We start from the raw sequence: 6432 nt of genomic DNA on the forward strand, positions 1-6432 counted from the left end.
ATGCGCAGAAGTGATGACGTCGCGCTCATATGACATGAAAGAAAACTAGCAACAAGGGGGACGTGATAACTGTAATTGTGACAACCTGACAGTTGATGAAGTCAGCAAAGGTTGTACAGTGGCAGAGAAGCACCCCCAGAATCATGTAGTCTCCGCCTCCTTCCCCTTCTCCCGATGAAGATTCATCAGTAGTCTCTTTGGGACCATCATCAGGAGAGTCTGCAGGTGGGCTGCGGGGGTTTCGGCCGGGCTGGGAGCTGGGGTGTAGGGCGACGAAGGATCTGCGGTGGGGGAAACAGCTGGTGGTCCAGTTGAGCATGAGGTTGTGGAAGTGGAAAGTGGCCGCCTCTCCTCTCTGCATCAGACTGGCGAACACAGGGTCCGAGGGCAGAAAAGAACAGGTGAGAATGTTGTAGATGCCCTGAAACAGATAATTGCGACTAAATTCCATACACAAGCCACGACCTTTGTGACTTCCACGGACTTTTGATAAGGTAGTTTTGTGAAGTGAAGCGGTAAAGTTCTGTTTCAAACAAATTGGGTGCATTTTTTCTAGAGGTCATTTTTTGTGCAATTTGTGTATAAATATGGATAATACCAACAAAGTAACTTGAATGTGAAATCCCAGTGACAATTTCCACAAACGACCACGATGTGGTGGCGCTACAAACGAATAAAGAAAACGTAATACAGAAGCAATTTGCAACAAATGCAGTTTATGAAGACGCTGCAACACCTAAAAAAAACTGATCCGAAACAGGCACGTTACCTCTTTCCCAAAGGCTATGAAATCAGGTGACCGATCTTTTAGCAGACCAATCTTTTAGTTTGCCAAACCAAAAAAAAAAAGAGTATATTAGCAAAAAAAGTAATAAAACTGAAGCATAATTGATTGACAGACGTCAAAGGGTGCTTAATCTGTACTTGAGATTTCGGTCTCTTGCGCAATGTAATAACAGCCAAGTTAACACGGTACATTTTACAACCTTGTAATTTCACTATTGAACAGTTTAAATCCCCAATAATTTAAATCCAATTTTGTTAAGTTAACACCAAAATTAAAGCGGTACCAACGACTTACTTAAATCCTATCACGCCAAAGTTAATTGTACAATTAACGCAAGCATCACGTTAAAAAACCTGGTTTATGTCAGTTATACATGCTAAATTGAGGCTTCCTAAATTACTACAGACTCTTATCGACAAGTATGTAATCCATTAGATGTTTCGCTGAGCCAACATTATTACTAAAACACCTCAATTTTTTCATAGCAATTTAACGTAAAATTTCTGACAATTTAAAAGTTCTGACGGTCATTTGTTGCTGTACTCGAGTCATGAACAACCGCAAACATCAAAAACAATTTATGATTGTGTCTTTTCTCGACCTCACAGATTCATCTGAACACAAACCAAATTTTACACCGTCGGCCATGAAATTAATTTCTTGTAGGCTTTTATTTGGTTTAGCGCCAAACTGCCGGCCTGAAAATATGTTGTTAGATTTTGAACCAGCTGCTCTTGATCAAAGTTATCAGTGATTGAAAAACGCACAAAATATCTTGCAAGATAAGGTGCTATAATGGAATAGGTGGCATACCTCTCTTGAAAAATAAGTCTCTTGAAAAATTTCACAAATTAAAATACTTTGCCGAAAATTGTTTTTTTTTTAATTTAATTGACACGCGAAGTGAGAAAAAAATATTTGATTTTTTGAAAAACGCGCATCTAAACAAAAACTGTTTGACAGTTAATATGATCGCAACAAGGTAACTCAAAATTGCATCGTGCTTTTTTCAAGCATAATGAATGTTTTTAGGCTCTGCCAGCAACTTTTATATTGACAATAATTTACTCGAATATCTCACCCAAGATACAAACTCAAGGAGTGGGGTTTGGTCTGATCCATAAATATCGGAGATTTTGATGCGAAAAATGAAACTTAATACTCCTTAAATTGAATTTTTTCGAGCGTTTTTTTCGTATGTTTTCTGTGCGATGAGCGGAAGATTAAGGAAACTTCGGGGAAAACTCGATCCAGCTGCATCAATTTTAAATAAAATAGACAATCAAGCATCTCAAAATACTTGTATTTGGATTAAGACTGCTGGTATTGCCATTTTCGTTTATACATTTCTGTCAAAAAGAGATGTTTGAGTTGCCACGTTTGATCCCTTAAACTTAACTTAACCTTATTTGCTCAGAAATAGAAACGCTTTCTACCATATTTTGAAGAAAAAAAAATTCTGGGCGATTAAATTGAACAAAAAAGCTGTTCGTACAGCAGTTAATCCATATTTATACGCAATTTTTTAAACAATTCTCGAGAGTTGTATTACGTAATGTTTTAACAGAGGCGGATCAAGAATTTTCTCTTGAGGGCGGATTTTTGACAAGTTTTCGGAAATTTTGTCAATATTTTTTTAAGTCAACCAAATGGATTTTCCAAGCGCTCACAGAACACTATAAAGACTCTATTTTGATCAAACACTTTGCGGCGCTGACAAATTTTTGAGAAAAAAAATTGTTCAAAGTTGCCGTTTTTGGGCCATTTTGGAACAATTTTGTAAAAAAGCGTTGTTTTGGTTGAGGAAAAGAAGCGACCTACCCCTTCCCGCCTATCACCTCTATCCGACCCTGATTTTAATACGTGTTGTTCAGTATAGCTCTTTCCTTAATTGATAGTTTTGTTTAAGTTTGAAAACAAGCAAGAAAAGCAGAAACAAATGGCATTCCGGGTGGACAAAAAATGTCTATCATACAATTTCATACTAAAATAAAACTGTTCATCATACTATTTCATACACCAAACAAATAGCAACAAAAAGCATGCTGAGCATTTTTTCCATGCTACGAAACTTTATAACAAGGACATTTCTGCCAAACTACAGGAATAGGATCAAATTTTTTGCCATACTGCTGATCATAAAAAAAACAGTATAAAAAAAAACGAAAGAATTTTTTCCATTCTATAAAGTTTTATGGAAGTTTTTCCCATTTTCACAGAGAATAATCATTTTTAGAGAATAAAGAACCAAAAATGTAAGTTCATGTATATTTTTTAGACATTTTTTTGTTTCGTAAAATGTATATTAGAGCACAAAAGCAGTTTACAACTAAAAAAGGGTTAAAACACTTTTACCTCAAATTTAAATTATTTCAATGGAAAAATGCATATCAAAGAATTTTGTTAAATGAAATTGTATGTAAAGATTTTTTGTTTAAAAAATATGAGTTGATGCTAAAGTTGCTCTGATGTAACCAAAACTGCCACCGATTTGTTTTGATTGAGTTTTAAACCAAACTAAAATAATTTTTGCATAGATTTATTACATAGACTCCCTCAAAGAAAACGAAAGAACAAACGAAGATCAAAGAGAGCGTCCTTGTAGCGGAAGCCGCTTACAATTCAGAAAATGCACATTTGGCATCGTAATGTAGGTAATCTTAAATTATATTCGAATGAACTTTAAAAATTGAACATTTGAGAAGTTGGTAAAGTGATAAAGTCAGTTTGATCAGCAGTGTTAACGACTAGTTGGGTGGTACCCTGAGTGCATAATACTCAACAAGGGCAATCCTTTGCTCTGCAAGAAGTACCGATAATTCTGGTCCTAGGTTCATATAAAACATGTGAGCAAACAGGAATTTAAGGAATTGCGAAAGATTTTTGAAAAAACTACGCTTTTAACTAGCCGGTTAATGTGCAAGTAAAACAGAAGGTTCCGACCAAAGTCTTAAAAAAAAGCAAATTAACCTCGTTTTTGGTTTTTCCACGGGATAAAAGGACCGAATGAATCATTAGAACTTAGGCAAATTCGATATTTATAGTAAAACCGGCAAACCAGATTTTGTAGAAAAATGTTAAGAAAAAAATGCAAATTTTTTTGCTGAAAGTCCTTGAATTTTTGAAGTTTTTGATTCCCAAAAAGGCGTTAACAAAACTCCAAAAACTAATTTAAAATCAATAAAACTACAATCAGGCACAAATAAGCATCTGTAAATAGCTTGAGTTAAGCATAAATAAGCCTGCTCTCTTGCCTCATTTGCTCGAAACCACCAAAGTCAAAAACGTCAAACTTGTTTTCCTCGAAACAAGTTTTTTCCTTTTTTAAATATCGCTCAAATCACGACTGGAAGGGCTTTGATATTATATATCACTCAACCCATTCCGATGATTTTTTTGGTACTTGATTAAGCGTGGAAAATAAAAAAAAAGGAGAATAACACACCCAATACGAGATTCCTTCCCATTTTCAAGGGTCGGCGCAAAAACGTTGTAGAAAACTGATCACAGGTGAAACTTTCTTAAGTACTCTAATTTGCTTCGAGAATAGTATTTTCCTCGCCAAAGTAGTGAGTCTTGTATACTTAGTGTAAGCAACTCAATAACACGCAGGTCAAATAGGACCGACTATTCGCGAGACACTCCGAAGGTTTTCGCTCAAACAAACGTTCAAGCATTCGGTTGCACCAAAAGAATGCCGTGCTTATTAGTTATAGAGCAACAGGGTTAAAATTCTTTGATAATTCTTTAAAGAATGAATAAAAATCAGATTAAACGTACCGTTGAAATCCAAAAGTAATACCTGAATGTGATTTTCGGTAGCCATTTCAATCAGGAAATTGAAGGGCGGCGGAGTAAGTGGCAACTATGTCGGCCAAAAAGATAGCCAATTTCATCAGATAAAAACGAACTGTAACATAAAAAGAAAAAAAATAGCAAAACTCATTCATGTAAAATATGCCAATTCGATTTCATGTAAAATATGCCAAATAGGACCGACTATTCGCGAGACACTCCGAAGGTTTTCGCTCAAACAAACCATCGAGCATTCGGTTGCACCACAAGAATGCCGTGCTTGTTAGTTACAGAGCAACAGGGTTAATATTCTTTGATAATTCTTTAAAGAATGAATAAAAATCAGATTAAACGTACCGTTGAAATCCAAAAGTAATACCTGAATGTGATTTTCGGTAGCCATTTCAATCATGAAATTGAAGGGCGGCGGAGTAAGTGGCAACTATGTCGGCCAAAATGATAGCCATTTTCATCAGATAAAAACGATCTGTAACATAAAACGAAAAAAAAATAGCAAAACTCATTCATGTAAAATATGCCAATTAGATTTGGGAGAAAAATGATTGGAAAAAAAATTCGAAAATTCTTTTCCTTGAATTTTTGAAGTTTTTGATTCCCAAAAAGGCGTTAACAAAACTCCAAAAACTAATTTTACTTCAGTAAAGATACAAGTAGGCACAAATAAGCTATTGTAAATAGCTTGGATTATGCATAAATAAGCCTGCTCTCTTGCTTCATTTGCTCGAAACGACCAAAAGTCAAAAACGTCGAAAGGGTTTTTCTCGAAACACATTTTTTCCTTTTTTAAATATCGCTCGAATCACGACTGGAAGGGATTGGATATTATATATCACTCAATCCATTCTGATGATTTTTTTTGGTACCTGATTTAGCGTGGAAAATAGAAAAAAAAAGAATAACACACCCGAATAAGAAATTCCTCCCCATTTTCAAGGGTCGGCGCAAAAACGTTGTAGAAAACTAATCACAGGTGAAACTTTTTTAAGTACTTATATGCCTTTTTTATGTCCTTATGCTGTCTTGTATCTTCAGAATAATGTGGCTATCATTTCGGAGTAGTGAATACATCAATCTGAGGCCGGGGGATTTTCGCGAAGCGCGACTGTAAATCGCTGTGTGATTTTCCGGTGGACATTTGGAGCTGAAGTCCGAAGTAAATTTAATCCGTGAAAAACAAAGAATAAAAATTAGCTGGAATGAAATAATATGTTAACAACACTTTAAGAAACTTGTCCAGTTTGTCTAGAAACTCAGAAAAAGTGGTTGGAACACGTGTTTATAGTAAATATACTTTTGACAAACGGTAATTTTCCTAATGTGGAAGTAGCTTTCGGTGTCAAAGACCTCTATATAAGATTAAATGTGATACAAAAACCGGACGAAGTTAACATGACTCTTTGATAAGCAGCAATCGCTGGCACGTGTTTTTCCCAATCTGACAGTTTTTTCCAAAAACTTTATATAACTGGTCAAATATACAGATACTTTCTCATGATCTTCGTTTACGAAAAACTCTAAGAAGTTGCTAACAGAAATTGCTCACTAAAATTCCAAATTAACAAATGGTCGGTGAAACAAGCAACTTTTGACATGAAACAGCGTTCTTATTAAGTAGAACTATCTCTTAGTTAGAAGACAATTCTCTCGATTTTACGGCAATTAGGGAGCTAAAAAGAAAAAAATAATAATTTCCAGAACTTTTTTCTCAGAATTAGCAGACTCGAGCGCATGTGAGAATTTCTTTGCGAAAACTGCTAAACTAGTCCTGATCTTCATCTCCTGTAAAACTCGACGGCTCTTGGCTCATTGCAAAGTCTGTATAATTGTTA

At 35.3% G+C, this 6432-nt stretch overlaps 1 long non-coding RNA gene across 1 annotated transcript; it reads right to left on the bottom strand.

Moving 5' to 3' along the window:
- Positions 1-346: 346 nt before the first annotated feature.
- Positions 347-5837, bottom strand: LOC134847011 (uncharacterized). The gene is made up of 3 exons (XR_010162845.1): positions 5670-5837; positions 4962-5024; positions 347-421 (listed from the first exon to the last, which is right to left on the bottom strand). It is a non-coding gene; the product is annotated as an uncharacterized LOC134847011 (long non-coding RNA).
- Between the last annotated feature and the right edge of the window lie 595 nt (positions 5838-6432).

Source organism: Symsagittifera roscoffensis, chromosome 5 (genome assembly GCF_963678635.1).
Source record: "Symsagittifera roscoffensis chromosome 5, txSymRosc1.1, whole genome shotgun sequence".
Taxonomy (NCBI): Eukaryota; Metazoa; Xenacoelomorpha; order Acoela; family Convolutidae; genus Symsagittifera; species Symsagittifera roscoffensis.